The sequence below is a fragment of the Corvus moneduloides genome, chromosome 5 (assembly GCF_009650955.1).
Source record: "Corvus moneduloides isolate bCorMon1 chromosome 5, bCorMon1.pri, whole genome shotgun sequence".
Taxonomy (NCBI): domain Eukaryota; kingdom Metazoa; phylum Chordata; class Aves; order Passeriformes; family Corvidae; genus Corvus; species Corvus moneduloides.
The window spans coordinates 41,449,111-41,458,347 of NC_045480.1; positions in this window are offsets into that span (position 1 = coordinate 41,449,111).

Genomic DNA, 9,237 nt, shown 5'->3' on the forward strand with positions numbered 1-9,237 from the left:
CCAGAACTGAAAAGCAAGATGTGTTTCCTGTTCCAATTGTACTTGTCATTTTTACTGTTCAAGATGTTGTTGGACATTAAGCTGCTGAGCTGAGGTTCTGTGGTTTCTCTTTTCCATTTGGTTTCCTCTGCACAGGCAATGGAAAAATGTATCAGATTTCCCATCAGTCTTATGAGGGGATACTCTGTGCATTGTTTGTCTAAGCTATAGTTTTTAACAGTTTAGGCCACTAGCATCAGAAATACCCTAGAACATTATAAAATATCTGATTATAAAGAGCCTATTGTACTTAAATACAAGCATTATATCTTTCCTAGCAGCCGATGCTATGACTGTGCTAGTATCCCAGCATGTATTATAAACCTAAATTTTCATCCACTCATTAAAGGAGTCAGTGACAAAAATCTGTCCAGATTTCTCATTGCTCAGTTTTGTTTCTGTTTATAGATGTTGTGAGATTTGGGGGTCTTGGGCTACTTCTTGGAAGACCCTGGGAGCTTCTGAGCTGCAGGTCATGGGGCTGGAAAAAGGAGATTTGGCAGCTGCGCAGAATTTAATGTTGGGCAGATAGAGAGTATGCAGGAACAGCCAGGCCAGCACGCTCATTTCCTGCATCTCTTATTCCATCAAAAAAGTGAGCTAAAGAGATGTTTCGTAATGAACAGCTTCTTCTGGAACTCACAGCAAGAAGCCAGAGTTCACATATAATGAATCTGAGCCTAAGTTATGCTCCAAGACAATATCTATCAGACATTTTTTTGAACAGAGCCTCTCTCAAACTTAAGACAGCTCTTCTCTGCTTGGCATTTTTCCTTGTGCTTTTTTTTTTTTTTTTCGGTTTGTTTGCAGCTACCTACAATCTCCTGCAATCCAACTTCCAGCACTGATAGGCTTGAACTCTTTGTGGCTTAACCTCCTTATCCAGAACAGCTATTACTGCTGCTCCTCTGTGTCTGGCTTCCCAAGCCTTCATTCCTTTGGTGTATTTCAGACTTCCTGTTGTCGCTATCAGAACGAGTCCTGCTGGCAAGCACTTTTTGACACATGCAAAATACAATGCATGTCTGGTCTGATAAGGAAACAACATTGCCAAGAAAAGTAGGTAAAATCCCTGTGCCAAAATATACCCCCAGCATTCCAGCTTCCTAGAAGACTGCATATCTGCCCCTTCACAGATATCAAATACTTTCCTGTTCTCTGCATTTCTACTTTCCAATTTATGCAGCAATCCAGATGGGAATAAATGCTTTCCACAGCATGTAATAGGTAGGCAGTAAGTAGCCAACTGAAAATAAAAGCATCCTGAGCACCTGCCAGAAGCAGGTATTTTAGATCATCTACAAATAGCTGGAAAACACACAAAAAATATTTCACACATCCATGCCTTTGGCAATCTCTTATATTGCTGGGCAGTTTGTCATCAGGAACGCACTGACTGACGTTCATCTCTGCTTACACTCATCTAAACTTTTGTTCCAGACAGCTAGGATAAGACCACAATCTTTTTAAGGGAAAAAAACCCCCACACCAAACAACAGAAAAAAATGAACTACCAGCATTCTGTGCTTCCACATACTGCACTTCAGGCTGTTCAGTAGCAATGAAAACTGCCTGTAGTAACAAAAAGCTGTTAATCAACCACTACATATTATGCCAATCACCTTTAAAAATTAACTTTATGGTATACACTGTCAGATATTTGGAGTTATAAAACTATGCTCAGGGACTTAACACCATGGGTCTTTGCAGCAAAAACACCTTATCTCAATTTAACATTACAAAGTGCTGATTTATAGTCAAGACCTATACAAATAAGTTTGGGGCACCATGAGAAGATGGCTAGGCAAAGAACAGTTTTAAAAAATTGCTTCTCTCCTACATCTCTCCATGAAGAACAGGACCACTTATGACCTACGTGTTATGCTCCAACAGGTTAATATAATTTATTTTCCTTTACAGCTGGATTAGATTAGGAGATTGTTAATTTTCATGGCTCAGCTTAAAAGCAAAACCCCAATGAATGCTGGTAAATCAAGAGGAGTCACACTCAGAAGTCCAGCACTTCAGAAACTTCAGTTAAGACTTAGCTTTCATTTTTGTTCAGTGCTGGCAGTAGCAGGCAGACAACAATTGCTTCTGCAGACCAGTCCTTTTTGTTCCTTGAGGGATGGGCAAAGAAAGGAGGAACAATGTCAAGGCTGGGACGGTGCTATTCACACAACCATCATTTCAGGCTGAGTACCCTCATCATGGTAATGAAGGAAGTAAGCACTCAATAAAGCAAAGCATATTGTTTTCATCTGACTTTCTACTGTCTGAATAGTTTGGCTGAAGACAGGGAGAATTGCCATCACTGGGAGCACATAAAAACCGGTTAAGTGTCTATCTGAGATAATGCACCATGGTTTGAAGCAGAAATCTGACTCATATTTCTGTAGAACCCTTACTATTCTGACAGTCAGGAGGTAGAATTTCAGTCAGAATTTCATCAGATAAATAAGTGTATCATTTACCAATTTATTAATCCACTACTTATCTAACTTCTGTCATCACCCACAGATATGGAGAGCCATTTTCAGCCTGCATGTGCAGACCGCAACTGGAGATCCTGGGGGTTACTCCAGCAGGTAACAAGATGAAGTGCAAAGTCTACCTTTGGCTGTCCTAGGTGTCAATTCCTCAACATGGCCCGTCAAACCCATGTGTTAGCAAAAGACGGGTCTCTTGACAGCCCAGACCTGTGACGTGACACGCTGTATTGTCACATTTACTGAAGTGGATATAATGACTGCACAGAACTCCTCCTTTGCAGGAGTATTACTGTACTGACAGAAAGTTCAGTTTTGTAGAGTAGCTCCATCTGCATTAGGAGAACTGTAAAGTACTGGCACTTGTTCAGAACTCCTTGAGGAAACCTAAGATTTTTATTTCATTTATTTGGTATAACCATTTTCTGTCATGCTCACTGAACGACGGAACTTTATGAGAAGAGACTGTTTCAACCTAGCTTATAGCTGCTGGAAATCACTGTGTAACCTAATGCTTGGATCAGCTTACAACTAGAACTGGATCAGTTCAGTACTTGAAAGAAAAAAAAGCATTGGAAAGTACCTGTGTTATAGAAATAGTATCTAGGCATTAGAGCTGCTCCAGCAGAACACCAGTGAGTGAGGGGCAAGAGGAGCAACACCTCCCTGCAGCCACAGCCAACCTCCGCTCTGTGGTCTCCCTACTTTGATTGAGTACACCTTTACAGCAATCATACCTTCCTTTTGTTTGGTTGGTTTTCTTTTTGGAGGGGGAAGGGGAGAAGAGAGCTCCTGCACTTCAGTCTCTCGGTAGCAATTGGTGTTAGAAGTACTTTCATTTCCCTGGGATCCTGTTGTTTGGCTGGGAGGCCCTGCGGTGAGTCACTGAGCCACCCACCGCAAAACAACAGGAAGAGTCACAGAATCCTTCAAGAATAACAATGTCTGGGAGGTGTCTTCATCCAGGCTAGATTGCTGGTTGCTGACAACTCTTGCAACTGCATTAGAAATATGCTTCTTTCAGGCCATATTTTTATTCCCTCTTCTAAAATGTATTTTTTTCGCAAATCTTTCAAACAGTAGAGCTGATGGAATACTATTTATCAAGCTTAAAATTTAGTGCATTTTTCTGCATTTTGTTAAAAGATCTGTGTGATAAAGAATTGTTAAAATATTTGATCATCTTCACAGCTGGTGATATATATGTTTTCAGTGCATGTTTTGGGGAGCAAATAGCAACATTTGCTGAGGATTTTAACTGAAAATAATGTTTCCAGGTGTCCAGCCAGAGCAGATCTGCGCTCAAGCCAGGCCAGATCTACTCTCTAGATAAAGTTACTGGGAAGATTAGTCAGATCTTTCCAGAGCAGTCGAACTGCGCTCCCAGTGAAGTCAATGAAAAAAAAATCCAGAACCAACCTTTGACCAATTTCAGTGAGCAGCAATAGGTCTGATTACTTCGGAAAATTCTGCTCATACCTATTCACTACTTACTTTAATGGCAGGTTGAAAAAATCTGTATTTTGAGTGTGTAATCATTATTCCTACTAAATTCAGCTGGACATCTTAATATTGAAAGTTATACATTCAAGTGTTCATAGAAACAGGCCCTGGGGAGAAGGAACAGTGGCATGTGAACAGCAGTCCTGTATTTCTATTTTCTGCAAATCTCCTGAATCCTACTCCAGTTTCTTATTGCTTTCCCATACATATTGCCATGTTGGCCTCACTCAGGGTGGGGACTACATGGAATAGGGATAATCCTTATTTCCACTGGGCATTAGCTCAGTTTATGTGACAGAACGGAACCTGCAGTTAGAAACAATACCAACAACAACAGGAATTTTCTATCACATCAGATCTAGGGCTGAGTTAGTTGTGAACTCGATGAACCATTAACCTGTGACATTCATTAGGCATGAAAACAAGCAAGCATATGCAATTCTAAGTACCACAGCATGGAACAAGAAGCACACAACATATTCACTTCGAAAGGCGAGGCAGATGTGATCTATAAATCAATGAAGCACCTGATATTGCCTTTCTGCAATTCAGCTGGCTACTTATACAGGAATCAACTGCCTCTTTTAACCACATGTCACCTTGCTAATGTGACCTGCAGATACCTGAGTGTCCAGCTGTTGCCAAATATACCCTTTTGCATACAGACTTGTCGTGGTAATAAACAGAGAAAGCACTCTAAGGTGGCCAGTTGTCCCTGGTTTCTACACCCCCGTAACAACATGGATCTAAAAGCTTGGCTGAACATGTCTTTGTTCTTGCTTTGACTTCTGTGAGACTTCTAACATTTTGTTTCCCAGTTTTCAACAGTTTTGACATGCTTTCCGTTTCCCTGTAATCTTGCACCTCTATACATTCTCCTCCCCTTTGTACCTGCATTGAAAATAAGCAATATTTTTCCTTGTTTATCCAACAGGCAATACAGTTCACACTCAGCTGGAGTGGGTTCTGGCCATATGACTGCCTGGCAGACCAACAAAACTAAGGCCTTGCTAGGCAAATTATCTTCTTGGAGATCACAAAAAAAATGATAAATAATTGGCCAGGAGAGGAAAAATGAAGATAGTGCTCACGCTTCTGTAGCTGGCTGATATTCCTCCTCAAGTTACTATGGAGAATTATTTCAGATGTGGAAAAGCCGAGGCTACTTTACTGCTAACATCCTCCTTCAGTTTAATGCAGTTTTCACTTTTTGCCAAATGCATTTCCTTGATCTGTAAAGCAGGGAGAACTGCTGGCACACTTCAGTCAATAGGTCTGAACTCCTGTGGTGTTCAGTGATGGGCTTTGGGATGGGTTTGGGCAAATGTATTGAAAACACTACCTATTAACACAAGACATTAAGAGGAGTTTCTTGTATTTGGAAAAAAACTTCACAGAAATAAAAATACATAATTCAGGAACGAGCTAAAACTGAACATCAGCATGCTCCAAAAGTGGGTGCCTAATGTTTGACTCCTAAATCCTTCTTAGCCACCAGGATTAGTAGCTTGATCTTTGTTACTGGTAATTGCCCAGCAGATTCTGGGAAAGTAGCTCATTTAGGCACCTAAATGTCAGGTTTAGGAACCTAATTTCGGCTTCTAAAATAAGAGCAGCATGATTTTCAGTTACTCTTAGAATTTTACTTTTAGGTCAGAAACAAAATCAGAAGGGCTCTAATTTTCTACTTCCACTTTAGATACAACCCTCAATGTCACCATTGCCATAATATTCTGTAGGTGGACGAGAGGAATGATGGCAGGGCCCATGGAGGAACACTGAGCACCTGAACAATTCTCTTGCCACAGCCTTGCTTCCTTTCCTCCTTCTGGCTTCTTGTGAAGTGGTCTCAGGTCTTGCTGCATTTTCCCCAGTTACTTCCTTCCTTTCCTCTCTTTATCTATGCAAAAGGCGCTCATGGCTTATCTGTCTGCCAGGCCTCCAGCAGGGCTACACAGGCTCTCACGTCGCTTTCAGCTCATGCAGTGGAACCATTCCCACCTTCTGCAAGACAAGGGACCACGGAGGTCCCAGGGACCTCCTGCACTCCAGCAGCTGAAATGACCTGCCTTTTTCTGCTGAAGAAGTGGATTTGCCTCTATTATGCAACTGGTGACAGAATGCTCTACAAGGAATTGGAAGATAGAAACAAAAATAAGCTAATTTGATTGGCTACTTTTAAAGAGGTTCCGTTTTCCTGGTCAAGACCCTCCAGAACAGAAAAGCCTAACTCCAGAGCATGCTTGAAATCAAAACCAAGGCTAAATCTTAAGCAGAAGCCAAAACCAAAGCAGAAGCACAAATCAAAACCACGTGTTGCTCTATTCCTAGAAAGTCCTCTTCTCAAATAAAAATATAATTACACTCTTATTTTCTCAAGTCTTGCCTATACAGAAAAGCTGTAACCATTATACTAACCCCTTTTAGAAACTGATTTTTATTTTAATTAGTACAGCCCTTTTATATTCTTTTGGTTATCCTCAGAACACCTTGCACTGATTTGTCTTAATTTATTCCTTACAGACCAGGGCAGCTTTCGTCTCTGACATCCTCAGAGAGCACATACTATATGTTCTCTGTCTGGAATTTTTTTAGTGAGTACATTTGAATAATTTTACAAGGAGTAAAAATCCTTCTGAATTCCTTAATTTAATTTAGTGTAAGATGAATTAATGAAAGTCATCCTCTGCAGGACTGCAATGCAGACTGTAGGATTATAGTGTTGACTGGTCATATATAAGTAGGGAATTAATCCAAAGAGGCACTAAAAATAGCATGAGGAAGAAGCTTTCTTAGAACTGTAGCCACCCTAATCAGAGAGTAGAGCAAAGTGGCAAATGTTTTTACTGATAGGACTGAGAAAACAAAGACCAGAAATGCTAGTCATGTGAATTTAGAGTTTATATCTTTATATATTCCCTCGATAAAAGGAGAAAACATTTTCACAGGAGATCATTTCACAGGATCTCCAACTTTGTAGAATGGCTTTGGGTTTATCTTCTAAAACTGCTTATTCTCTGAAACCCACTGCAGAAAGCAGGGTGAAAAACAAAACGATGATGGATAGGACAAGGTGGGATGGCTTTAAACTGAAAGAGGGTAGGTATAGATTTTATATTAGGAAGAAATTCTTTACTGTGAGGATGGTGAGTCACTGGAACAGGTTGCCCAAAAAAATTGACAATGCCCCATCCCCAGAATGAGTTCAAGGTCAGGTTGGATGGAGTTTTGAGCAACCTGGTCTAGTGGAAGGTGTCTCTGCCCATGGGGGTGGGGTGCTGGAGCTGGATGATCTCTGAGACCACTTCAACCCAAACCATTCTATGACTCTCTGACAGTGGAAGATAGCATTAAGTGAACAATTACAGTGCAGTGTTGAAGCTGTACTTTCAAGAGCTCACCCAGGCACAGTTGCTTCGAGAATTTTAGTGCACACTTGTGTTCAAGTACAACGTTAAGAAACTTCACAGACCAATTTTCAAGGGCTTCCCCTTGGAGCACTGCCATGTGTGCAAGACTCAGATCATGAGTTCAGGAATGGCCAAATCCTGGCTTTATTTTCACCATCCTTGCTAGTAAAATAAATTTAGCAAACTGGTAAGAACTATTTAGTGGTAGATATCTGCAGTAACCAAAAGCAGAATTGGATTTGTTCTTTCCTAATGTATCTGATTTGGTTGTGATTGAAGAGTGCTTCAATACTGCAGCAACGGAAGCTATAAGAGCAAACATTATTACAATTATGAAAACACCCCACCTATGATTTGCCTAAACCATAGCCTCACAGTAATTAACAGAGCCTTACGTGTTTTCAGCTCTATCATTAGTCAAAGGCTTAATGAAACCTCTCAAGAGAAAGCAGGAAGGGCTGTGCACAGATTCCTGGTGATTCATTGATTTCCTTCCTTCCATCCCGAGCTACTGTTTTACTGGACAAGTCTGCACAGCAACGCGTGCGGTGCTGCAGTAAGTCATGTCCAGTGCAAGAGAGACCCCCCAGCTCCTCGCTTGCCTTCCATGGGAGAGCAGTGGCAGCTCCAGTACTGTCCCACAAACACCCCCAGTGCCCCTGGGTGACCCATTGGGCTCTCTGAGGAATACCTCCCACTTTCAGGGGTGCTCTGCATTCCCCTTCAGTGAGCCCTGCAGCAGGCAAGCATGCCTGTGGTCCCCAGCCTTGTCCTGCTTTTGTGGCCTGACAGACCCCTCCCTTCTGTGTGCCTGAGAAACAAGGGGATCGATTACCAGCTCAGACTCTCTCCTACAAAAGCAAGTTATAAAATAAGAAAATATAAATTTTAAATAGATGTGAAGGTGTTTTCTTCCCTCAGCTGTCATACAGGATTTCTCCAAGGCATCTTTTTGCTGCACTAATTCAGATAAACTCAGCAAAACCCTCCCACAGAGACCCAGTTATTTCAGTGCAATCAGAGATATCTGATAGGGTGTTACTATGTACAAGTATTAGCTCTTGAGTCCTGATTTCTTCTTCAAAGAAAAAATAAAAATAATTTAATCCAGGGGATCTCAAATGTGCACAAGGTCTAAATGAGCTTACCTTGCAAGGGTATAAAGGAAACAGTGTTTCCAAGTGTACTGGAAAGGTCCTGCAATGAACAGATTTCTCCAACTGTACCCCAACGCTTGTTAAAAAGCATCCCAGCAAACAGAGGTTATTTTCGCGTATTTCATAACCATGAAACGCACCAGGATCCTCATGTCCCAGCTGAATAGCTTCCGGATAGTCCAGCTACCTGCAGGGAATTACACTGTATTTTGACCTCTGTTTTTAGAATACTTCGCTATTTACAGGATAATTTCAACAAAGAATATCAAGAGCTGTTCAAGGTGGCTGGAATAACTTTTGTCAAGCTTCTTGTACACGAAGCTCTAACTAGCAGTGTGTTTTTATTACTGGTCAGACTAACACCACTAATTAGATGTATCACTGCAGTCCACCATAGAAAATTTATATTCTTTAATTTTTTTTCCCATTAGTAATTGACATTGGGGAAGGATTTCCACTGGACTAGGGGTTGTGAGTGTGCTTTGATTTAGGTTATGTTCTCTCTATAAAGCATTTCCCTGACCTGCCAGTGTGAAAATCCAATTGACTTGAGAAGGAAATCCCTGTTGAAAAGGCTACCCTTAGTCTTCTTTTTATCTTCAAATAACCCATGTAAGATCAGTGAGACTATTTCAAAAG